The sequence below is a fragment of the Syzygium oleosum genome, unplaced genomic scaffold, assembly GCF_021117445.2.
Source record: "Syzygium oleosum isolate NSW1041296 unplaced genomic scaffold, Sole_v2.1 Sole_v2.27, whole genome shotgun sequence".
In the NCBI taxonomy this organism is placed as follows: domain Eukaryota; kingdom Viridiplantae; phylum Streptophyta; class Magnoliopsida; order Myrtales; family Myrtaceae; genus Syzygium; species Syzygium oleosum.
The window spans coordinates 3372218-3399814 of record NW_026607511.1 but is presented as its reverse complement, the minus strand read 5'-3'; the positions used below and the strand labels follow the sequence as shown (position 1 = coordinate 3399814).

General features: G+C 41.5%; 1 pseudogene; it reads right to left on the bottom strand.

The window, feature by feature from the left end:
- Positions 1-478: 478 nt before the first annotated feature.
- On the bottom strand, positions 479-25713 carry LOC115664729 (bifunctional riboflavin biosynthesis protein RIBA 1, chloroplastic-like; annotated as a pseudogene).
- Positions 25714-27597: the final 1884 nt, after the last annotated feature.

Sequence of the window (27597 nt, the reverse complement as noted above, 5' to 3'; positions counted from 1 at the left end):
TAGAATGAGTCCAGCCATGAATTTGGAGTTTGAGATGATTGAAATTTACTCCTCAATGGACCGACCATAAACCGTTCGACGATATGTCTCTGAGAGGAAGTTGTAAAGTAACTCTTGGTATTGGAATTGTTATATGGCTTGGACGTTGTAGGGCACTTAGCTAATCCTAACTCTTGGGTTGTTAACAGGCGCACCAATCCTAACGCTCCATTATTGTTCTTTCGGTTAAACTTCTCAATTTTTATTTTCGCTTCAGATATAATTGCAACACCAAGATTTACCAATTGATTTTCGATACCTTCACTCGAAAAGATCATCGAGAAGGAGTCCAAAGTTTAACTGCTCCAAACAACACTAATTTTTCGAAATGGGATTTTCTTTTTAATATCACTTGCACATGCATCTCAATAATATCCTCCCAAATAAATCATTAGAAGTTAAACTATCCTACAACTCCTATGAGTCAGACAGAGCTGGATCAGGAAGAAACAGTATTGCCTGGGTTGCCCTTTTTGCTGATGAGATTGCTAAAGCGGTCATTGACGAACGCTCCATGGATGCGCCCCATCTTGGAGCTTTTCGTATCCAAGTATCATTTGTTCTCCTTTGTTACCAGAGGGACTCTCCCAGCAATAGTCAAGTCATTAACTTTAAGCCTCACATACTTCGGCGGGTTGTTTGTCATTAGCTTCATTATTCCGACTCCCAGTATTAGCCAATATGTCAAGCACTAATACAAAGGCGTCAAATGCTATGAAAACTTGGATGATAGAGTGATTCTTTATCCTAATTAAATCTCGTCTTTTGAATATAAGAATTTAAAGCCTTGGATTCAGTCACCAGCTTTCTCTAGTAGTCCTACAAACTATGTACAGTCTCTGAAACAGTCACTGAAATTCAACTGCCTCTAAATTCACGTTAACGACATTAGTTTATTTAATATTCTCGATTCCGTAAAGCATAATGACAGTGACCATGAATCAACCTCATTCAGAAGCTAAATTATGCAGGACCTCTCACATTAGTCTAGTTTCCAACTTGAGGAAGAAATACCTGAGCACCAATTCTGTGCTCTCTAGAGTCAACGGGCAATCCCAGCTCCGCATTTGCCTCCATGGTGTCACGCCCATCGTCCTGCAGGTTATAAGCAGATAGGCTGTGCCCCAACCCTATGCCTCTTCCTCCGTGCCCTCGGAGGTACACCAGCACGCCCATACCCGCCGAAACTATATGCTGCATCGCAAGTGCAAGCCGGTTGCAAGCAGTTACATCTAGCAGATCCAAATATGTGTCCTGTGAGACATTCTGAAGGTACCCTCACAAGGACATCTTGACCATCTCCAATGTCACGCTGTTCAGATGATAAATTATAAAGTATGAATCACATTAGGGGAAATATTGTTGTCTGAAAGGGAGGACATAAAATAAGAAATGCTAAGGATACTATCTTCGATCAAAATTACAGTATTCCTTTATCAATGGCAAAATGACACTATAAGTGCCATCAGTTATGTACGGAGGTCACTTTGGTGCTATAACTTTTTTTCGGATCACTTTGGTGCCAACTTTTTTTAAAAACGATCATTTTAGTGTCAATACTGATATAGCATGCTAGAAATCTGACGTGGCTCTTTTTTATTAATATCCGATGTTGACGTGGTTGGTCGGAGAGTCTAGTCAGCCCTTATAGCGAAAACAATGCCGTTCAACCTTTCTCCCCCTAATATAAGAACCCTAAATCGGCTAATTGGACATATTCCCCAATTGCAAACCTAACTGGCCATATTATTTCCCTTTTTTCCTCGAAATTGATAGCTGAAAGTTGCAAATGGATGGCAGAAGCTTCACTAGCGGCTCAAATTCGTTTGAACGAAGCGAAGAAGAAGGTCGGTTCTTCTGCTATTATGGGTTACCGAGTCCAAGAAGAACATCTTGAACTCGATTGAACCTTGGGAGAAGATTCCATGGATGCGCCAGATATAGAGAATGCTCAAAGTGCAAATTCTTCAAGTGGGTTGATGAGAAATTTTCAGATCAAGTAACAGAGGTGATAGTAAAGCTACTTGAAGCTCGACATCAACCTCCACCTACATTAATAGACGAGTTGGACAATGTCGACTCGTTGCAAGCTGAAATGAAGGCTTTAGCATCTCTGGCCAACTATTTGAAGAAAGAAGTTCCAAGGATGAAAATTGAAAGAAAGTATTATCAATTGTTGATTATGTTATTGATATTTTTTATAGCCTATTTTATGGTCGAATGTAATGTCGGTGATGAGCAAAAGTTTCTTAGTCCACCATAATTTAAGATAGGCTTGTATTATGTACTTGTATTCAGTAATTTATAACTACGGTTGTGTTATTAGTTTGCTGCAATTTATGTATGTAACAAGAGGTTTGCTGCAATCTATGATAAATGGAATGTTGAAATTTATTGGTTCTCAATCTTAAGTTGCTTAGTATTTTATTGCTGCATATTTTTGCTCATTTGCTGCACTTCCTCACTTGCTACATATTTTTTGCTCATTTGCTGCACTTCCTCATTTGTTGCATATTCACTTGCTCATTTGTTGCATTTTTTCATCTGGTTAGATGATTGCATATTATGGAGTAAGGCTTACTACTGGAAAATAAGGTGCTGCAACTCTACGTAGCAGCAAATCATGAAGTCGTCACAGGTTCAGCGATTGACATTTTAGTGCCAAATATTTATAATCGTGATCACTTAAGTACCGGTCGTGGTTTAAAAGTAATCACTTAAGTGCCAGTCGTGGTTCAAAAGCGATCACTTAAATTCTAGTCGTGGTTTCAAAAGTGATCACTAAGTGCCAATTGTGGTCGAAAGTGGATCACTTAAGTATCATGCCATGTGTTTCTTTAAAAAGGGGAGACTTTGGTTCCAACAAACTAATCTTTAAACCAGATCATTCTAGGACCAAAGCAGTAATTGTACCAGCATTGCTCACCGGCACCAAACTGCCCCAAACCATACTCATAAACTGGTTCAAACAGCTCTCAAACCATATTCAATCACCAACACGAAACAATCCCCAAACCATTTCAAAAAATCGATTCAAAATGCTTGCACCAGCACGTGCTGACGTGCTGGTCCAAGCACCATACTGCACTCCCAAACATGACAAAATCAGCAACTGCCATACTGCACTCCCAAATAGTACAAAATTAGCAGTTGGTGCAAACACCATACTGCACTTCCAAACAACACAAAATCAACAATTGGTGCAAGCACTATACTGTACTTGAAAATAGCACAAAAAACGAACACTGGCAAAACAAATTTCCACCCTCCCCACCAACTGTATTTCAGTGTCAAACAGCACATACTGAACCAGTTTCTTTGAATATTAACTTACTGATGTAACTTGCAAGCACCCCACTACACCAGTACTATACTAAAATAGAACAAATACGTGTGCAAAAATATGAAAATCACAACCACTTTAATCATGGTAAACATTGAATTTAGTCTTTATGCACAACATCCCATTAATCAGTAACATTCCAGGACCACAAAAAATTAACTTCTCATTAGTCAATATGGTAAACCTCCCTAATTTCCCAAAAACTAACAACCACCTCAACACCCTCCCATTAGTCAATAGTGACAAGTCCACCATTTCCTTTTCCTTTTGACAGCTTCTTGAATTGGTTCATAATTCTTTGACTCTTTCGAACTAGAGGAGCTGCAGGTTGTTCTTCTGAAGATGCAGGTTCTTTAATAGCTGGAGCTGCTTCTTCTTGAACTGCTGGAGCTACATCTTCTTCAACAACAGGAGCTGCTTCTTCTTGAACTGCTCTAGCTGTATCTTTTTCAATTGCTGGACCAGCAGGTTGTTCTATTGGCCTTTTTGCTCGAGATTTCTTCTTTGGCGCAGCAACTGTCTTCCTCTTACTGGTGTTGGTGGCTGTTTTGGAGCTATAAGCATGTGATGATTGATCAAGAACTAGTGTTGGGTTCTTTGTTGGTGGCCGTTTATGAACACTCTTCTCTGCAGCCATCCTTCTTCTCTTCAGACTAACCGTTTGCGACGTTGGTTGGGTTCTTTTTGGTGTAGCCCTTGACTCTTGGCTTGGGTCAACTTGAGACACAAGAACCTCTGAACTCCTCCCAGGCTATAACAACATAATCATGGATGAGAAGACGCAATATTGTCATGAAAGTGAAAAACTCAAAAATGAAATGCATGAGATGTGCAAAATTTACATGCAAAATAGTCATTCCAGTATCGAAGTCCGTATAAACTCCACAACTATATTACCTTAATCTTCTGCCGAGGATCCTTCGTGTTTGATATGGTGCCTCACTTTGAGGAACCTGAGCTGCTTGTTTAGTTAGTCTTCTTCTCACCTGATAAGGACAAAACAATGTCAACTAAAGCCAAAGTCTACCCACCAAAGATTAATACAAATACATATACTGTATAGCTTACTGGATATTTTCTCCTAGCCTATGCAACAGTCGAGAAAGAGGTTGCCCTTGAACCTAGGCCTCTAGTTGGCTCTTCAGCTGGTTCTTGAACTTGGCCTTCAGTAGGCACTTCAGCTAGACAATCAGCATGCCTATCAACTGGCCCTCCAGCAGACATTTCGGCAGCCCCTTCAGCTGGTTCTTGTGCTAGTGCTGCACTTGATCCAATTTGAGTCCCTCCATTTGGCTATTGAAGCAACATCAATTACTTCTTCAAATAACAACCACTTTTGTTGTGGCCTTCCTCATGACAATATGAGCATCTCACCTTTGCACCTGAGCTGCTCATCTTCTTACTTCCAGGCTTTCCCTCTTGCTTTCTCCGTCTCCTTTTAGGCCTTCCTATTTGCTTCTTAAGTGGCAAAGGATGAGAGGCTTCATGATTTATCGGCTCCTAGAATTTTGTACTTCTAATAGGCTATATCATGTACTGGTATGTAGCAAGATATATGCTTTTGTGGTAGCAACCATGTAGTATTCCTCGAGATTTTGGTACTTCTCTTGGATGGCACAAATGGCATGTGCGTAGGGAATTCCAGAAAGTTGCCAAGCTCAACATGAGCACTTTCTTTTGTCCAATTGGACAACATACTTGTCTGTCTTTTCCATGACCTCATAGCCATCATCTCAATTCTAGATAGGATGACAGAACCTACTACTCGCTAAGTTGTCATCCAATCTTTTAGCAATCCTAAGACCACACTATCTAGTCCACTTCGCAGCCTCATCTCTCTGTTTTTACAGCCTTGTCATAACTATCACTCGAATATCCTCAAGCATGCAGATGATTGGTTTGCACCTCGCCTCTAAAATTCTGCCATTGAAGGCTTCACTCAGATTGTTATCGATGATATCACTCTTGAATTCTTCACTGAAGAAGGCCTTGCATCAATGCTTGAGTTCAGTTTGGAAAAGTGCTTCATAACCGTCCTTCGTCAAGTCAAGTAGCTGCTGTTAGTGAATTCTAAAATCAGTCATGCTAGTGCTCTTAGCTATCATCCAAAATTACTTATGTAGTTTCTTCCCTTTATAGATCTTTGCCCAGTTTGCATATATGTGCCTCACACACATCCTATGTTCAGCAAATGGCATCAACTCAGTTAGAGCAGGAAGAAGTCCCTGCAAGAATTCATACATCAAGGCATTAATAAAGGCATGTGCAAGATAAAATATGTCATAAATATTGTTTGTGCAGTTGCACCAGCATTACCTTTTGTTGGTCGCTCATAAGTGCCCAACCTCCTCCATTAGTGATCTTAAGGTCCGCTATCACGCCCCAGACCCCACCGAGCCCGCGACATCCCGTCCACGATCGATCATTGAATGCGACGTCCCAGGTACGTCGCTGACCCAACCCAAACATCAGAGATTGAGCACGCGCGGAAACAAATAGAAACAACCTAGACAATTAATAATGATAGGGGGATAGCACGAAACAATAAATGCATAACATCATAAAGCAGTCACTATTACAAAACGATAGCCCAGGCTACCAATTTCAAAAACCACAATTTTCAAAAGGGGGCGGTGATTGACAAGCTTATCTTCTCTACAAAAGGGTACTCAAAACACAGGGTAATTTGATCATCCTTCAATCCTTGTGATACTCTGGCAGCATCTCCGAATCGATCACGGTCGCGGATCTAAAAGTGGTTATATAATAATCGTGAGAACGAGTCTCAATAAGCAACACCCTAAACCCCACGCAGGCCAATGCGTACCCAGACAAATTTTAACATGCAATCTAACCAATAACCTATATATAATTCACATCAATGGACTTACCTCACCATCCAATCACATGCTCACACTGCACATTAGTCAATCATGATAATGAAATAATATCCCGATAATATAACACAATCATTCAAGCGCCATCCACACTCGCACCCAACCAATCCAACCATCTCACGACCCATACCACTGCGTCTCAAGTCCATTCTCACACAATCAACCAGCCAATTCAATCACACTCAATTCGCATGCGTGGTCGAACATCTTTCTCACGACCCGTGCCACTGCGCCTCAGGTCCATTCTCACTGCCCGCGCCATTGCGCCTCAGGCCCAATCTCACAGCCCGCGCTACTGCGCCTCAGGCTCAGCCCTCAGATCAAGCTAAGCTCCGTCCCGCGTAACCACGCCTCAGGACATTTTTCCCCTTCCAATGACCCGCGTAACCTACGCCTCAGGTCTAGTCATGCCTTTCTTGCCACACCCGCGTAACCTACACCTCAGGTTGGCAGCCTTCCTATCAATCTGGGCTTTTCTCATGCACATGCACCACAACACAATTCGCCAATCAACACATTGTACAATTCAAACTCAATCATGCTCACCACATCATATTCTACTAATGTCACACTGACACGTCACCACACCCAATTCAATTCATACTCCTCACCTCGGCCCACTGACCCGACATTCAAGTTGACACATTCAATTAATCCAATTCAATCACAAGCACCACGACAATTTAGTAATGTTATTCATTCCAATCAATCACTAAATTAGTCACACAATCACCACCACAATGATCCACAAATTGGGCACAATCAAATTAACTAATCCACTCCTAATTTAATTCCTAAGCCGGTACTAAATTACACCCTAAACAAGTTTAAACATACCCGTTATATTAAGTAGGGCTTAGGAAGTCACTTACTAGGTTTTGGCCCGGGAAAAATCGGCTCGGGCCTAAAATGGCCTAGGTGAACAGTGCGGCTCGGCACATGCACAGGCACGGCGATCGGCCACAGGCTAGGCGCTCGGCACGGCACCCGGCAAGGCCCTCGGCCACGGGTGCGACGCTCGGCCATGGGCGCGGCGCTCGGCCACGCACGGGCACGGTGGCCGGACGGTGTGCCTGGCGCACTGGCGCGGTGGCTGTGCGGCGTGCCTGGCACACGGGCGCGGTGGCCGAGTGACGTGCTTAGGGCACGCGGGCAAGTCAGACGAGCGATGCGCCCATGGGCCGGACGGGTAAGGCGCCGGAGGTAGCTCAGGGCGAGCTCGGCCACGCCTGGGGTTGGCACTGGGGCCGCTTGGCCACGGCCCGGGGCTAGCCGGCGGGGCTGGCTGGCTGGCCGGTCGGGGCTGGCTAGCTGGCCGGGGCTGGCTAGCTGGCCGGGGCTGGCTGTGTGACATCCGAAAATTTCGTAATAATATGTTTGTGACGTTAGAAATTTCTACGTTTGAAAATGATACTTAGATTTAAAGCTAAGTATTATTTTCGAGTCAGTAATTCATGCGGACGCGTAGGAATTTTCGTTGGATCGTATTTCGCAAAGCGTGGATTCGGAAACGTAATCGTACCGAGTCCGACGTGTTTAATATTTAGACGTTGTTGTGTGTGTTAATCGTAGTGCGTTGTTAATTAAATTACCATTGTTTTGGTAATTAGTGGGTATTATTATTATTATTATTATTATTATTATTATTATTATTGTTGTTGTTGTTGTTTAATCTTGGTTAAGTAAGGTTATTGCCGTAAGAAAAAGGGGGAAGAAATATGCTCAAAATATCCTCTGAACTTTTCTTTCTCACGTGTCTATTGAGGGAAAGTTGACCGAATGCCATCTGTCCCTCGAGCTACACACCTAAGCCTTGGGTAATCATTTTCCTTGGCCAATACTCCCACAATTAAGCCACTGATTTCTTCCACCTGGCCATGATGAAGAGATAAGGTGCCACATGTGAATACAATGAATTTACTCACCCCTTCGTATACTTCTCAGTTTCATCTTCGCCTGGGTAATTACCGAAGATAATTTCACTCAAACTAACATTCTCTCCTTCACTTTCTACTCTCACCATCACCGATCGAGAATTTCCGAGAGAGTTTTAACCTTTGGGGTGTTCAGATTCTGCACTAGGTAAGTGAAAACTCTAGGTTTAAGCTAAGTAAATCTACTTGGCACTTGCAACTTGGTTGCTTGAGAAAGGTTATTTTGAGGTGCAATAGTGATGTTGTGATGATGGTTGAATCTGTTTTGCTGGTTCTGTGCAAGTTCAAATGGATGTGATTTGTTTCTTTAAAGTATGGCGATAATCGGCAAGCGGAAATATTAAATCGGAACGTGTAAGTGTTAATTTTGAGGTGATTGTTGGATTCTTATTATTGGTTTATGTATGTTTAAAAATGGTAGAAATTCGTTTTACTCAAAGTGATGATTATGTTTATTTTGATATTCAGAGGGATGATTTTGTTTATTTTTTAAACGGGGCAGATTTTAATCCTCAAAATTTGGTTTTGTGTACCTTGAAGCTGCTAAGACTTTGTTATCAAAATCTGGTTCTGTGTACATTTGAACCTGCTCAGACTTTGCTATCAAAATTTGGTTCTGTCTACTTTTGAAAAATATTCAGACTTTAACTTCATACTTTACCTTCAGACTTTACTTTCAGACTTTACCTTCATATTTAACATCCAGACTTTACAGTTCATACTCTACTTTTAAAATTGCTTAGACTTTGCCGCTCGGATTTTACTGTTCAAAATTTACTGTTCAAACTTACTGTTCAAAATTTACTGTTCAGATTTACTGTTCAAACTTACTTATAAAACTGATTCAGGCTTTACTGTTCAAAACTAGCTTCTCAATCTGAATCCACTTCCGAGTTTAAATTTGCTTCTGAATCTTAATCCACTTCTGAGTTTGAATTTGCTTCTGAATCTGAATCCACCTCTGAGTCTGAAACCACCTCTGAGTCTGAACTTGCTTCTGATGACTCGAATTTGCTTATGAGTTGAGTTTGCTTCTGAGTTTGAAATGTATTGTTTCATGTATAAATTACTCGGATGTTGCATTTCATGGCTTTAAAGTACAAAAACCGTGATGGCTCGGTATGAGACGGGCCAAAGCGGACTTTTGCATACAAATACTTGGTTGTCATGACTTGCATGGGAATAATATTAATTCCGTCGCCCATTTAGTGGTGTGTGACGATACCCCGTGTGTCGGGATGCCCCGGGGAGTGTTTCGGGATGCCTCGGGAGTCGAGATGCCTCGGGTGTGTGCCGGGATGCCTCGGAGTTGGGATGCCCCGTTGGTCGGGATGCCCCGGGAGTGTTCGAGAGGATGAAGTAACGAACCTAATCGTATGAGCATAAATGTTTTACCTCATGCTTGCGTCTAAGTGGAAATATCATGATATGTTGCATTATTCAGATTTTACGACACATCCAGACGGAAAAGGTATAACTTGCATTCAAGTTCTATGCATATCGTTTGCTATGCATGCATATGTATTTATGCCAGGTGAAGTGGTAAGCGGATTTTCTTAACTTAAAACTAGAGATTTCATTTGTTGAGCCTCGGCTCACTCTATTTTTTTCAGACTTGTAGGATGGATGTTCTACAGCCCCTAGGTTTTGGAGTTCCCATTCATTTTGATGCTGTTTATGAAGATATGTTTGCGCCGGAGTTTGATGCTGTATATACTAAGTGTAGTTCTACGATATGGGTTGATGTGGGGCTTCCGGAATGAGTTCATTATCTTTTTATTGCTTGGTATTTCAACTTGGAGGGCGAGTTGATTGGCCCGTTGAGGGGCTTCGACCTAGACGATGGTGGTTCCGCAGCGGAGGGTGAAGTGATTGACCCATGATAGCTTTGGATTTTAGGCAGAATTTTGAATGCAGGATCTAGTTAGAGATAGGTAACCCTGCCCTACCCAGTTTTTGTTTTTTGTACTTGTATGATGCTTTGTCTGGGTTGTAAATCTGACAAGGGTTTATTAATGAAAAGAAAAAGTATTTTGACCAAATTTGTGTGATATTCATGTTTAGTCTTTGACTTCCGCTGGCCATTTTATTAATAATATTAATTAGTACGTGTCGTACGTGACGTTCTGGGGCGTCACAGCCTGTTTGGTATCAGAGCAGGTTTTACCCATGGAGTGATAAGGTGCGCTTAGAATTTGGAGTAATAGACTTGACGCAGATTGCGCGAGTGTAGGAAATCAAGTGCATGTGTTTGCTCTTGATTGATTTTGCGCTACCAGTAGCTTCTGTTACTTATTAGTTAGTGGCTAAGTAAGCAATATATGTAGGTATTACAGGATGAGTTCGGATAGCAACGTAGAAAAGGATCCTCGATTGGAAGGAATTCTTCAAGTGCTTGCCAATGTCGGAAGTCTAATGGAGAAGCAGGAACTACAACGAGCTGCCTCTGGCTCTGGCAATGGCGAACGTCATTTACAAGGTCTGGTCGAACAATTTTTGAAACTGAAACCACCACGATTTGCAGGAACTGGAAATCCTGAAGAAGCAGAAGCGTGGATTGACGGGATGGAGAAGATATTCGATCTACTGGACTGTAATGACGTTGACAAAATAGCCCTAGCAGAATACCAACTCCAAGGAAATGCTAGACACTGGTGGAAGGCATCCAAGGGGACCGTGTTTCCAATCGGCATTAGTGAAACTTGGGGCATTTTTGTCAAGGTATTTTTTGGGAAATGCTTCTCGGATTGTGCCCGAGATAAAAAGGTGATGGAGTTTATGCAACCGAAACAAAATGACCTGACTGTAGACCAGTATGAAGCTAAGTTTGCAGAACTTTCAAGGTTCGCCCCCAGGTTGGTTGAAGACAAGGAAGATAAAGCCAAGAGAATTCGAGACGGCTTAAGACCAGATATCAGAAGTAAGCTAGTGCCGTTGAATTTGAAGGATTATATTGAGTTGTACGAATGCGCACAACTCGTTGAAAAGGATTTGGCGGAGTTAGTGGAGACAACATTGACTTTCCAAGCACGACCCAATCGCCAAACTTTCCAACCTAATGTTCATCATGACAAGAGGCCCATGTAAACTGGAAAACTGCCTTTTGTTCCAAATAAAAGGAACAATGTTGGAGGTTTTGGATTCATACGGAACAATCGACCAACGATGCATATGCAATCTCCTAATAATATATGTCGCACTTGTGGCAAGCGACATGAAGGTACGCCATGCCCAGCTTTAAGGGAGTGTTATTGGTGTGGACAGCAAGGTCACATATTAAGAGATTGTCCAGTAATGAAGCAACAACATATCACGCCTCTACGACAACTACAGCAATCATCTCAAAACAAGATCTCGCAACAGGGAAATTCCTTGAGGCCACTAGCTCAAGGTCGAGTTTACGTAGTCACATAGGAGGAAGCTGAAGCCTCCAAGACAGTTATATCAGGTATCATCTCTGTGTGCAACAAGAATGCTTATACATTATTTGATACGGGTGCCACGCATTCTTTCATATTTGCACGATTCGTGAAATTGATTGGATTAAGTCCTAGACCACTTGAAATATCCCTTTGTGTTTCTACACCGCTAAGAGATACAATTATGTCCACTTTGATATGTAAAGACTGTAAGATCACTATAAGTGGACATGATCAAATAGTAGATTTGATCATATTGACTATGTATGACTTCGATGTTATTCTGGGGATGGATTGGCTTCGTAAGCAACGAGCCAACGTGGACTGCTATCGGAAGATAATTCAATTTAATCCCCCTAATTGTCCTAGTTTCGAATTCTTTGGAAATGGAGCAAATCCTTCAATGTCGCTTATCTCTGCGCTCGAGGCATATCGTCTTCTTGACAATGGTTGTCAAGGATATTTGGTGTTTATAGGGGATCAGTCAAGGGAAGAAATGAAACTTGAAGAAATCCCTGTAGTTTAAGAATTTCCTGACATATTCCCGGAAGAATTACCAGGGTTACCACTAGAGCGCGAAATTGAATTTGTCATCGAATTAGCTTCGGGAACAGATCCTATTTCCAAAGCTCCTTATCGGATGGCATTAGCGAAGCTAAAGGAATTAAAAGTGCAGCTACAAGAATTACTTGACAAGGGTTTTATTCGACCTAGTGCATCACCTTGGGGTGCACCGGTATTGTTTGTAAAGAAGAAAGATGGGTCAATGCGCCTTTGTATTGATTATCGACAACTAAACCAAGTCACGATCAAGAATAAGTATCCGCCACCGAGGATCGACGACTTATTTGATCAGCTGCAAGGGGCGTCAGTATTCTCCAAGATCGATTTAAGGTTAGGGTATCATCAATTGCGAATTAAGGAGAAAGATATTCCTAAGACGGCTTTTCGAACTCGATATGGACATTACGAGTTCTTAGTTATGCCTTTTGGTTTAACTAATGCACCAGCCGCATTCATGGATTTAATGAATAGAGTATTTAAGCCGTTTTTGGATCAATTCGTAATAGTGTTCATCGATGATATCCTTATATACTCAAAGGAACGAGAGGAGCATGAGCAACATCTGAGACTTATGCTTCAAACACTTCGCGAACACAAGTTATATGCGAAATTTAGTAAGTGTGAATTCTGGTTGAATCGTGTGGTATTTCTGGGTCATGTAGTAACCGGTGAAGGAATATCGGTGGACCCATCGAAGGTTGAGTCGGTAATAAATTAGCCAAGACCGACAACAATAACAGAGATTCGAAGTTTCTTGGGCCTAGCTGGATATTATCGAAGATTTGTCAAAGGATTTTCTCACCTTGCGGCTCCATTGACTAGATTGACAAGGAAGGAAGTGAAGTTTGAATGGTCAAAAGAACGTGAGAAAAGTTTTCAAGAACTTAAAAGAAGATTGACTACAGCTCCAATAGTGATGATACCAGCAGGTCCTGGAGGTTTCGTAATTTATAGTGACGCATCTTATAAGGGGCTTGGTTGTGTTTTGATGCAAAATGGAAGAGTAGTTGCTTATGCATCAAGACAGTTGAAACCATATGAGTTAAATTATCTGACCCATGACTTAGAACTTGCCGCAATTGTATTCGCTTTGAAGATATGGAGACACTATTTATATGGGGAAAAGTTTGAAATTTATACAGACCATAAGAGTCTGAAATACCTATTCTCCCAAAAAGAATTGAATATAAGACAAAGACGTTGGATAGAGTTGTTAAAAGATTATGATTGCGAAATTTTATATCATCCCGGAAAAGCGATTAAAGTCGCGGATGCTCTTAGCCGAAAGTCTACCCAAATGGTTGCCCAGATGATGGTTAAGGAATGGACCTTGCTTGAACCGGCTCGAGATTCTGAATTTAGATTTAATATGTGTAGTCTTTCAAATGTGATAGCTACTTTTAGAATTGAACCTGAGATTGTGCAAAGAATCAAGATCCTACAACAAACAGATCTTGAGATTTCAAAAGTCAGGGAGGAGACTTTAGAAGGAAAAAGGCCAGACTTTCAGGTATCAAAAGATGGAGTTCTAAAATTTCATGGACGACTTTGTGTGCCTAATGACGTTGATTTAAGGAATGAAATTTTGTCAAAAGCACATCGAAGTAATTACAGTGTGCATCCAGGAAGCACGAAGATGTATCAAAACCTCCGTCAACATTTTTGGTGGAATGGAATGAAGATGGATATTGCCAAACATATCTCGAGATGTCTGACATGCCAACAAGTGAAAGCAGAACATCGTAAGCCGGGTGGAATGTTGAAACCGTTAGAAATACCTGAGTGGAAATGGGTGCATGTGACGATGGACTTTGTTCAAGGATTACCAAGGACATCGAAAGGCCACAATTCCATCTAGGTGATAGTGGATCGTTTGACGAAGTCTGCTCATTTCCTTGCGGTGCGAGTAGACTATACATTGGAAAAATATGGAGAGCTATATGTCCAATAAATAGTTCGATTGCATGGAGTACCTGTAACTATCATGTCAAATCGAGACCTAAGGTTCACTGCGAACTTTTGGCAAAGTCTTCAAATTGCATTGGGAACTAAACTCCAATATAGTACTGCTTTTCATCCTCAAACTGATGGTCAATCAGAACGAACTATCCAGACGTTGGAAGATATGCTACGAGCTTGTATAATTGACTTTAAAGGCAGTTGGAATGAACATTTGTATTTGGTGGAGTTCGCTTACAATAATAGTTTTTAACAAAGTATCGGCATGGCTCTTTTCGAAGCATTGTATGGGAGAGCATGCAGAACTCCTATATGTTGGAGTGAAGTTGGCGAAAGGAAATTAACGGGACCGGAATTAGTACGTGTCACGCCCCGTACTCTACCGGAACGCAACATCCCGTCGACGGTCGATTATGGTGCAACGCTCCCAGGAAGCATTGCCGACCCAACGCCCAATCAGAGATCAAACGCATACGGAAGCAACGTATATAAATAAATATATACACCCATACAATTAATCGCATGAGACTAAGGATAGCCAAGCAATAAACAACGATCAACGCAGAAAATATGTACATACTTATATCACTATTTTAAAACTCTTTTTACAGTGCTCCCAACAACTCAAATAAAACACTAACTCCTAGGAATAACCAAACAGCCACTTCTCCGATCTGCTCCGTCTCCACAGGGGTGCACGCTCAACGTCCGCTGGATGAAATGCAGCATCCCAAAAAGTGGTGGTGTCCTCGGCATCCTACGGCTGGGGGTCTGAAAATGTTTCGGTTTACACAACCGTGAGACAAATCTCAGCGAGTATGACCCCCTAAACCTAGGCTAGGCTAACATGCAATCTCCTGACCGACAGCACAAAACAACATAACCAACCAATTTATAAATAAACTCCGACCTAGGCCCTCTGACCCAGATCTCTTACCTGGCTGACCCTGCAGGTTAGACAGTTCAATATGTAATAATCACGGGACATACGTGGTACACATTATCACACGTACGCCAATCCCATGGTCACACACCGAGTCTCACACACTCGCATGCCAATCAATGCATGTTTATGCATGCAAATGTCATTGACATGTCATGCACATTTCTTTGGCCCACTGGCCCACACTGGCACACTTGCCCAAATTAATTATTATTACGACTGGAGTCATCAATTTTTTTCACGGCCCGGTGCGTCTAGCCTGCTTCAAAGTGCATGAGGCGCAGCAACCGATCTGGCCCAGTGTCTCTAGCCTGCTTCAAAGTGCATGAGGCGCAACACTGATCTCCTTGCGAACCAGAGCCTGCTTCAAAGTGCATGAGGATGGTCGCCTTCCGGACATACCGGGCATCGTCCTGCTTCAAAGTGCATGAGGACGGTATCGACCCGAAGGTCCTTAGGTGATCACACAACTTATTATTATCTGAACCCAGCGTATAACGCTTCAGGGTATTTTAGGTGATCACATGCTCATGGCAGACACGCATTCTCGCACAATTTCACCACATGCCACACTCTTGGCATACACAATGCGTGTCCATGTTATGCAATGCAATGCACCACGAGCGCCAATGAAATCCAATCACTCAATATCACAGCACGTGCTCAATTGGCCCAATTAATACCGTGTGGCCCAACGTGCGATTCACAATTCAAACACATATTTCAAACCAATCATTGGCCAATCGCACTCCACAAAATCAGCCACACAATGTCACGAGAGATGAATACAAGCCAAGGCACTCAAGGTCGATCTCCCACACTAATATACCAAACATACTCATGCTCGATTTAGACGCATTCAACTCATCCTCAATACAATCAATTTATTTCCGTTCTCACCGAACCCATTCAACATTGATTCCGCACATTTATTACAATTCAATGTAATGCGCCTAAGGCCCGCCTTGGCAAATTAGACTTAGTCCTCATTCTCATTGGTACGGGGTCAATAGATAGGATTTATATAAGTCCTAAATAACCCCTAAAAATGCCTAATTCCTTGCCATCAACCAATGACTCAACTAAGTACTCAACTTGGACAAATTGCACAAATTCGGTACTCAATGAACAGTACCAGGGGAGGACACATTTTGTCCACTAAACCACAATTAAACACCCTCATTAGGCTCTAATCTCAAACTCCAATCACCCAACAACCAAATACACTTAATTAGGCCTCAATTAAGTCCAAATAACACTTGAATTGCCTAATTTCAAGTCTTGAATCATTGAACTCAATTAGTGCCACACTTAGACAAATTTGTGCAATTTCGGTACTAATGAACAGTACCAGGGCAGATTAAGCCTTAGTCACTAGTTCACACTTAAACAGTCACATTAAGGCCTAATCACATACCCTAATCACCCAACTACCAAATACACTGACTTAAGCTTCAAATAAGCTTAATTAGCCCCTAAAATGTCCAATTCTAAGTCATTAACCATTGAACTCAATTAGTACAAAACTTGGACAAAAATACACAATTTCGGTACTCAGTGAACAGTACCAGAACAGGGGCTGTTTTGGGCCTTAATCCACCATTAAAACATCTCATTAGATCCTAATGACCCATACAAAACATCACACGCACAATTAAACCTAATTAACCCTCAATTAGGCCTAATTAACCCCTAAAAATGCACAATTAAACTAATTAAGGGTTTAGGGGTTTATACTCGCCTATTAACGACTCGGGACGACGGGAACGGGCGGTCGATCACCGACGCGCGGTAAGGATCGACGGCGGCGTTCCGGGTGCAAGCCGGCGGTCCGCGGCGACACCGGCGGAGGCGATTTGCTGCTGGTTTTGTTCTGTTTGGGCTGGAAATGGGACTGTGGATGGCCGAACAGGTGAGAGGAAGGTCCAAGGGTGCTGTGGCGTGCGGTAGGTAGGTGGCCGCCAGCTCGGGCCGGTACTGTTCCTGCGTGAACAGCACTCGTAAAATGCGTAACGTGAACCGCAGCAACTGTAAACGGAAGAGAAGAGAGACGATTTTCTGGGGAAATGACGGAATGAATCTCACGAGAGAGAGAAATGGTCTGGTCCAAGTGAGTCAACAACGGGTGAGTGGATTCCAAGTGTCAAGATCTAGGGCTATTGGACAATTTTGCCCTTGATCCAATGGCTATAATTCCTTCTTATCCAATTATTTAGGGGTAAAATGGTCATTGGTCCTTAACCCAAGCTGACCAGACCTGATTTAGCCCTAACTCACCTTGGTTAGTCCCCTAATTAAATCCAAAATTCGGAATTACCAAAAATGGGTCCAAGGGCATTTTGGTAATTTTTCAGTCCCAGGTCAAAATTCCAATTTTCGCACATACGCATTCCATATGTGCGTGGCCAATATAATATGGCGTCAGAATCGCGAAATTCACTTTTTAAGTCCCCGAAAATCGACTGCAAAGTTTCGGGAATAAAATAATATTATTTTTCCAATTTTTGTCGAAATTCAAATTTTTGTCCAAAACGACTCCTGGTATGCATGGCCACCCAAAAATGGCGTTGGCCTCGAAAAATAACCTCAAACGGCCTCCGAATCCAGCCTCGGTGCTCACAGGGGCAAAACCGTCATTTTTCCGGTCCTAAGGTGAAATTCCAATTTTTACTCGGACTAACTCCAAATGTATGTGGCCAGCGTGATATGACGTCAGATTCCCAAAAATAGTCTCTTAAGCCTTCGAAAATCGACATCGAAATCCGGGCTGTTACAGTACGAATCACTTCAAACACTGTAAAAATGATTCGGGATCGACTTAAAACTGCTCAAAGTCGACAAAAGAGTTATGCGGATAAACGTAGAAGACCATTGGAATTCAATGTTGGTGACCGTGTATTCTTGAAGGTGTCACCGATGAAAGGTGTATCACGATTTGGAAAGAAGGGCAAACTGAGTCCAAGGTTTATAGGGCCTTTTGAAATCCTTGAGAAGATTGGTGACTTGGCCTATAAATTGGCGTTGCCACCTAGACTTTCCAATATTCACGATGTTTTTCATGTATCTATGTTAAGGAAATATGAATCGGACCCTACTCATGTATTGGAATTGAGACGATCGAGGTAGACGAAAGAATAACCTATGTGCAGAAACCAGTATGGATCTTGGATAGAAGAGAACAAGTTGTCAGAAATAATACCATCCCGTTGGTCAAGGTCTTGTGGCAATATCATGACATGGAAGAAGCAACATGGGAGAGCGAAGAGGATATGCGAAGCAAATATCCACATCTTTTTGAATGATCAGGTAATTCTAAATTTCGAGGACGAAATTTCTTAAGAGGGGAAGAGTTGTGACATCCGAAAATTTTGTAATAATATGTTTGTGACGTTAGAAATTTCTACGTTTGAAAATGATACTTAGATTTAAAGCTAAGTATTATTTTCGAGTCAGTAATTCGTGCGGACGCGTAGGAATTTTCGTTGGATCATATTTCGCGAAGCGCGGATTCGGAAATGTAATCGTACCAAGTCCGACGTGTTTAATATTTAGACGTTGTCGTGTGCGTTAATCGTAGTGCGTTGTTAATTAAATTACCATCGTTTTGGTAATTAGTGGGTATTATTATTATTATTATTATTATTATTATTGTTTAATCTTGGTTAAGTAAGGTTATTGCCGTAAGAAAAAGGGGGAAGAAATATGCTCAAAATATCCTCTGAACTTTTCTTTCTCACATGTCTATTGAGGGAAAGTTGACCGAATGCCATCTGTCCCTTGAGCTAGACACCTAAGCCTTGGGTAATCATTTTCCTTGGCCAATACTCCCACGATTAAGCCGCTGATTTCTTCCACCTGGCCATGATGAAGAGATAAGGTGCCACATGTGAATACAATGAATTTACTCACCCCTTCGTATACTTCTCAGTTTCATCTTCGCCTGGGTAATTACCGAAGATAATTTCACTCAAACTAACATTCTCTCCTTCACTTTCTACTCTCACCATCACCGATCGAGAATTTCCGAGAGAGTTTTAACCTTTAGGGTGTTCAGATTCTGCACCAGGTAAGTGAAAACTCTAGGTTTAAGCTAAGTAAATCTACTTGACACTTGCAACTTGGTTGCTTGAGAAAGGTTATTTTGAGGTGCAATAGTGATGTTGTGATGATGGTTGAATCTGTTTTGCTGGTTCTGTGCAAGTTCAAATGGATGTGATTTGTTTCTTTAAAGTATGGCGATAATCGGCAAGCGGAACGATTAAATCGGAACGTGTAAGTGTTAATTTTGAGGTGATTGTTGGATTCTTATTATTGGTTTATGTATGTTTAAAAATGGTAGAAATTCGTTTTACTCAAAGTGATGATTATGTTTATTTTGATATTCAGAGGGATGATTTTGTTTATTTTTTAAACGGGGCAGATTTTAATCCTCAAAATTTGGTTTTGTGTATCTTGAAGCTGCTAAGACTTTGTTATCAAAATCTGGTTCTGTGTACATTTGAACCTGCTCAGACTTTGCTATCAAAATTGGTTCTGTCTACTTTTGAAAAATATTCAGACTTTAACTTCATACTTTACCATCAGACTTTACTTCAGACTTTGCTTTCAGACTTTACCTTCAGATTTAACATCCAGACTTTGCAGTTCAGACTCTACTTTTAAAATTGCTTAGACTTTGCCACCCGAATTTTACTGTTCAAAATTTACTGTTCAGATTCACTGTTCAAAATTTACTGTTCAGACTTACGGTTCAAAATTTGATGTTCAGGTTTTACTATTCAGACTTACTTATAAAACTGATTCAGAATTTACTGTTCAAAACGAGCTTCTAAATCTGAATCTACTTCTGAGTTTGAATTTGCTTTTGAATCTTAATCCACTTCTGAGTTTGAATTTGCTTCTAAATCTGAATCCACTTCTGAGTTTGAATTTGCTTCTGAATCTGAATCCACCTCTGAGTCTGAACTTGCTTCTGATGACTCGAATTTGCTTCTGAACCCTAATTTGCTTATGAGCTGAGATTGCTTCTGAGTTTGAAATGTATTGTTTCATGTTTAAATTACTCGGATGTTGCATTTCATGGCTTTAAAGTACAAAAACCGTGATGGCTCGGTATGGGATGGGCCAAAGCGGACTTTTGCGTACAAATACTTGGTTGTCATGACTTGCATGGGAATAATATTAATTTCGTCGCCCATTTAGTGGTGTGTGACGATGCCCCGTGTGTCGGGATGCCCCGTAGGTAGGGATGCCCCGGGGAGTGTTTCGGGATGCCTCGGGAGTCGAGATGCCTCGTTGGTCGGGATGCCCCGGGTGTGTGCCGGAATGCCTCGGAGTTGGGATGCCCCGTTGGTCGAGATGCCCCGGGAGTATTCGGGAGGATGAAGTAACGAACCTAATCGTATGAGCATAAATGTTTTACCTCATGCTTGCGTATAAGTGGAAATATCATGATATGTTGCATTATTCAGATTTTGCGGCACATCCAGACGGAAAAGGTATAACTTGCATTCAAGTTCTATGCATATCGTTTGCTATGCATGCATATGTATTTATGCCAGGTGAAGTGGTAAGCGGATTTTCTTAACTTAAAACTAGAGATTTCATTTGCTGAGCCTAGGCTCACTCTATTTTTTTCAGACTTGTATAATGGATGTTCTACAACCCCTACATTTTGGAGTTCCTGTTCATTTTGATGTTGTTTATGAGGATGTGTTTGCGCCGGAGTTTGATGCTGTATATACTAAGTGTAGTTCTACGATATGGGTTGATGTAGGGCTTCCGGAATGAGTTCCTTATCTTTTTGTTGCTTGGTATTTCAACTTGGAGGGCGAGTTGATTGGCCTGTTGAGGGGCTTCGACCTAGATGATGGTCGTTCCGCAGCGGAGGGTGAAGTGATTGACCTGTGACAGCTTCGGATTTTAGGCAGAATTTTGAATGCAGGATCTAGTTGGAGATAGGCAACCCTTCCCTACCCAGTTTTTGTTTTTTGTACTTGTATGATGCTTTGTTTGGGTTGTAAATCTGACAAGGGTTTATTAATGAAAAGAAAAAGTATTTTGACCAAATTTGTGTGATATTCATGTTTAGTCTTTGACTTCCGCTGGCTATTTTATTAACAATATTAATTGGTACGTGTCACGCGTGACGTTCTAGGGCGTCACAGGCTGGTTGGCTGGCCCAGGCTGGGTGGCTGGCCAAGGCTAGCTGGCTGGCCGGCCGGGGCTGAGGGGGGGCGACGGCGATGAGCTGGCCGAACGAGCAGCAATGACGAGGGCGGCTGGGCGACGGCCGAGACTCGCCGGACGTGGCGGTGAGCCAAGCTCGCGCGTTCGGGAGGGAAGGAAGGCAGCGTCGGGCGGAGCTGCCGGGCAACGCGGTAGGGCGACGACCGCGTGAGAAGGACGGCGGCGTCGGCGGTTGGTGGGGCGGCGTCGGGTGGAGATGAAAGGGCGGTCGAACGGCGGGTGATGGTCGGGCGAAGGAAGAAGCAGAAGCCAAAGCAGAAGAAGCAGGGGTCGGGGACAGAAGAGACGAAGAAGAAGAGGAAGAGAAGAGGAAGAAAAGAAAAAGAAAAGAAAAGAAAAGCGAGAGAGAGAGAGAGAGAGAGAGAGAGAGAGAGAGAGAGAGAGAGAGAGAGAGAGAGAGAGAGAGATAGAGAGGAGACGTGAGCGGGAAAGAGGGGAGGGGACATGTGCACGGGGGTGGGTGAGCGCGGCAAAAGGGGAGAGAGAGAGAGAAAGAGTCAACGCGCACTCGAGCGCGATCCAACGGTCCGATTTCAAATCCGAAAACGATCCTATGGTCCAAATTAATCCTAGAATATAATTAGGGACAAAGGCCAAATTAATTAAGTCAAACTACCCCAAGGAAAGTCTACTAGTCCAAATTCGCACCCAGTCAAAATTTCACTTTTCCACTATTCCTGACAATTTTGGGGCTGGCCACAATAATATCGACACCGTCTAATTTATTTCGTCCCAAAACTCCGAGAAATTCGACACCAAAGTTTGGGCTCTAAATAACGGTCAAATTTGATGGAGTGCGTTTTTAGCAAAATCTCTAATTTAAAATTTTAAAACAACCAAGAGTGATCAGTTCCCGGGTGAGATTTTACTATAAGCACACTGGCAAATTACATGTTTTATAAATCCTAAAATGAATCGAAATTCGGAATGTCACATCCGCCATCAAATTTTTCAGGAACCACGACCAAGTGTCATTGCTCTCGAACTTCACAACAACCCAAGCAATTGAAAATATCTGGTTATTACAATCCCTCCCAATGGCAGCCAATAATTCTCCCTTGCGCACGCCCTTCAAGAAACATCCATCTAACCATATGACTCGTCTACAACCAGCAACAAATCCCCACTTGCATGCATCAAAGCAAATATAAATTCGGTCAAAGTTAGTCCCATGGTTAGGCAGTGGCTACTCCATAACCTCAACATAAACTCGACTAGCCGGGTTTTGCAGCCTACATTCTCCAGCATATTCCCAAATTTGACCATATTCTTCCTTGTACCTCCCTAGAAGTTTTTTCATCACCTTCTGCTTGGCTCTTTTGCACTGATTGAGTGACACATTAATCCCTACATGCTCCCTCATCAATTGCTTCAGCTGAAGACACTTCACATCAGGCATCGCTTTGATGGTATTGAAGAAGTGCTTTGACAACCAAGCACTCGTTACCCTTTTGTTGTCAAACATGATGGAACAAGTATGTTCCTCCTGGAGTGACTTAATTTGGAATAACCCGTCCCTCTTTGAACGTGCACCATATATCTTCCACGAACACCTAGGTTGAGAATACTTTGCTCTAACATAGTCCTTGGTATTTCGAGTGAAGTGAAGACTCCTCTGTTCAGCTATTGAATACTTGATAATCCCTTCTTTGAACTGCTTGGCATCAGAAAATTTCATACCTATGGTCAACACAGAAGAAGAAGAGCCAGGATCATAGAACGGATACTTACGTTTCCTTCTACGCACAATGGGATCGTCATCTTCATGCTAATTTTTAGAACTATCATTTTGTTCATCAGAGCCACTTTCTTCATAATCAGTGTCGTTATCTTCAGCTGGAGCTCCATCAGTACTATGTCCTGATTCAGCTTCATGCAATCCTCCAAGTGCAACTACTGATTTTTTTTCCAAATTCACTTTGCTTTTGCCTTGACTGTGCAAATTTCTCATCGTCATCATCACTTGGGAAATTTACATTTTCCACACCCTCATCATCTGATTCACTAGATGCAGCAACTTCCCATGACAATCCAGTGAACTCTTCGCTCGTTGGATGGCTTGCCTCCCTCTCCTCCCTCTCTTGCCTCTCATGTCCAACTTCATCTATAATAGAACTAGCACCAACTTGAGTACTAGGTAAAGCAGCACCATCCCCTACGTCTCCTCCCTTAGCCCCTTCATCAGATTTATCATCACTATAGGACTCAACGTACACAACAGCTTCTTTTCCATAAAGATAATGGTAGATGATATCCTTAACACCATTATCATCATGAAAGTTTCTAATGCCGTCCTTCAAGCTGCTTCCAGGAACACAATAATGTAAACTTCCTATTTTGCATCTTAATTGTTAAACTATATCCCTCACGAGATTCATATATACTGGCTTGCTTCTATCGAAATAAACAGTAACTTCAAGTCCCCCAAAGTATTCCCACTCGTCAGTGCCAATGACAAATTCTCCTCCATAACAAATAATGATGCCAAGAATTGTGTCTTTATCCCCCATGTTAACCCTGCATTGAAGGAAAAAAGCTAAAAAAGTCAATATTTTAACTTTCGAGACCACGCAACATGGGAAAAAGAGCACAGCTTCACATGGAGGTCCCCCACATGGTCAACAAGATTGAAAAAGCCACCATCATACCACATGGGTGACAATGACAAAGGTCTCCACATTGACCACAATCTATAGCATATACTCAGCCCGGCACCAACACAATCGAATTCACTTCAAGCCTTAATATCCGAACAACTAGCCATAATTTATGAAGTTAAAGTTTTAATTTCAGAAGTTCAAGACCTAATTTCAAGTTCGAGCCCCAATTTTCCAAGTTTGAGCCCTAATTTCCGACTTCAAACCCTAATATCCCGAAGGCAGGCCTAATCTACCAATTAATCGAGCGAAACATAGGACAATGAGGCACAATGTGTCGATCAATTAAGCAAAATAGAAATTAACAGCCCTTATTTGAAGACTAACCTTCGTAACTTGCCACGGAGACAGGACCGACGCAGATGGGACGAGTGATGCTCAGTCCATAGGATGAGGGAGAGACGCCGACCGACCACGGGAGGAAGGCAAGAGATGGCGACAGCGATAGGATGAGGGTGTCACGAGCGACGAGCGATGGGCAACGGCGACGGCGACAACGACGGGATGAGGGTGCCACAAGCGACAAGTGACCGGCGACGGTGACAGGACAAGGGAGACAAAGTAGAAGAGCGGGTGTGAGCGGCGACGCAATGCTAAGACCTTTGATTGAGCGACGTCGTTTTGCTTGTCCACATGGAAATCAAATTTTGAATCAAATATCCACGTCACGCTCTTTTTTTAAATGAAAAACGCCAGGTCAGCCTTTTGGCTGGAATTTTAGCCGGAGTCACTAAAGTGATCTCTTTTTCTCCGACTTGGCATCAAAGTGATCCGAAAAAAAGTTATGACGCCAAAGTGATCTCTGTACATAACTTATGGCACTTATGGTATCCTTTTGCCCTATATCAATTGCAGACACATACAGGGCCCCCTTTTCAATTATATCATAAACTATAATAATTTCATAATTGTACTGCCATAAACAAGATTCTCAAAGTTTAAAATTGATCCATTCAAAACTCTCTATTTATTAGTTTATGAATTCTTGTAATAGTTTTAGCATTTAACTCATAATGTATCTCACCTTGACCATTTGCAATGTGCTCAATTCCATCAAATGTCGATATATAGCAATATGAATGGCCCCCACATTGTTAATATCTTGCAACGGTAGCATGTTCGACTAATTTATCTCTTTTCCTGCAGTACCGTAAATTTATGTATTTAATAAGTAAAGTGAAATCATTGCTTGATCACACAGCATAAGAAGTTTCTCAATGTGCAAGTCGGAATACAACAGACAACTTAAGCACTTTTTTGTCAATCAAGATGTTCTATCCTCATTTTCCAGTGTTAAATTATAATACATACATGATAAGACTAAAGTTAGGGCAATCGGAAGCTTGATACTTTCCTAAATTGGTTGTTTAACAAGTGAATTCTACATTGATTAACACATTTCTGGGAAATAATTTCCACAAAACCAAAAATAATAACGGGGATGGTAAAAAAAAGCTCTTCCCCTCCTAAAATTAGTCAAATTTTAGAGTATAAGAATCAACATTACATTCTATATTGGCATTACCGACAAGAATTTGTTAAATTGGCACTCCGCCTTTTCCTTGCGGATTCATCTCTTAACTCTGATACACGTGAATTAGTTTAAATTTAATAATTCTCATTTTGAGACTCAAGATCTACCATTCTTTGAAAAGGAGGAGTATCAGAGAAAGCTTCCCTTGCAAGCGCAAGAGCGTGAACAAAATCATGAGATAGGGCTTCGCTTCTGAGCCAGAAGAGGGTCTGCAAGCAAGTTCAAATCGAAGATTGGTAGCTTGGGACACTTTCACCCATTAGAGTCTCGGATTTGGGGCTTTTTCCGTCGACAAAGCCCTAAATCCGAAACATTCGGGCACTGCACTGTAAATTTGTGTAGGAAATTCGAAGAGATGAGGCTTCCGGACTATTCTATGTGCGTTGTTTCAACTAATTAAGTACAAATAGATTCTCCACTTTTTTTGCGAATGAAGAATGTTATCAATCTTCTCTTTCTAGTGGCGACAACTAAAGGTGTCAATGAGGTTGGTTTTCAATGGGTTTGTTTTTTATTGTATATTGCTTCCAGCAAAGACCTACTACAGAGATACTTAATGTTTTATAGGAGGATGATTGTGGATTTATTCGAGTGGGGTATGATCCTAAAAGTCCCATTCACAATAAAAAAGTTAGATCGATGTTGATGGCTCAAAAGGTGAAGTTGAAGGAGAAGGTTCGACTGATAGAGGCTAAAGAGAAAGTGAAATCTTGAGAGAAATAACCAATCTCAAAAGAAGATTTAGAGGAACAAAATTCTGAAGAGCAAATATTTAAAGAGAGATCTCACTTCTTATCAACCTGAATTAGAGATGGAATGACTAGTGATTGGATTGAGTTGGAGATGTCAACTAGAGAAGCAAAGGAGAGGACTCATGTTGGAATGAAAGTTTGACTTGTGATGTTTATAATAACAATCCTAAGTGTTAAAATAAAAATAAAAAGTTGTTTGAAAAATATTTAGAATTTCTTTCCAAACATAGAACTGCGACCATAATTGGCAGGCCATAACCATACGATTGGGAAATTCTAGTTGCCATCACTTGTTTGAATAAATTAAGTAAACCCTTTTTTAAGTATCATATAAGTAAATTTCTAACTTAATCGATTCTTCTAAGTCAATGCTAATTAAGTGCACGAGGGCTGTCAAGCAGGTTAACTAGTCGAAAGTTTGGATACCACACGTTTTTGAAAAGGAGGGAATACACTATTTAGGCATGTGGGTTTTAAAGAAGGCTTTGTGTTGAGGGAAAATGACATAAATAGTCATTGAACTTTAGCTTAATGTGCAGTGTAGTCCTTGAACTTTTAATTTGTTCAATGTGGTCTCTGAACTTTTAATTTATTCAATGTAGTCCCCGAACTATTAGTACATGCTCAATTTCGTCTCTGGATTACATGAAAATATTCAATATATTCCCTGATCTTAAATTAATGGAAAAACTATATTGAACATTTTCATATAGTTCAGGAATTACATTGAATATGTATCAAAAGTCTAAGGACCACATTTAACAAATTAAAAGTTCAAGGACCACATTGAATATTGAACCAAAGTTCAAGAATCATTTATGTCATTATCCATTGTGTTGATTGTTTGGCGATTAGGTGGTGTTTTGCAATTTTGCTCTAGGATTGGAAAATGGGTTGGGTCGGCCTGAGTACAACATGGCAAATGACTATTCGTTGGCCCAGAATAATTAAAAATGGCCTGAAGTGTGACATTCCGGATTTTGGCCCATTTTTGGGGTTTATAAAACGTGTAATTCGTTAGTGCGCTTATAATAGAATTTCGCCCGGGAACTGATCACTCTTGGGTTCTTGTTTTTAAAAATAGAAATTTTGCTAGAATCGCACTCGATCGGATTTGGCCGTTATTTAGACCCCGAACTTGGCAGTCAATTTCCGGGAGTTTCGGGACAAAATAAATTGGACGGTGTCGATATTATTGTGGTCAGCGTCGAGATTATCAGGAATAGTGAGAAAGTGGATTTTGATCGGGTGCGAATTTGGACTAGTAGACCTCCCTCGTAGTGTGTCTTGAGATATTTTATTTTGGC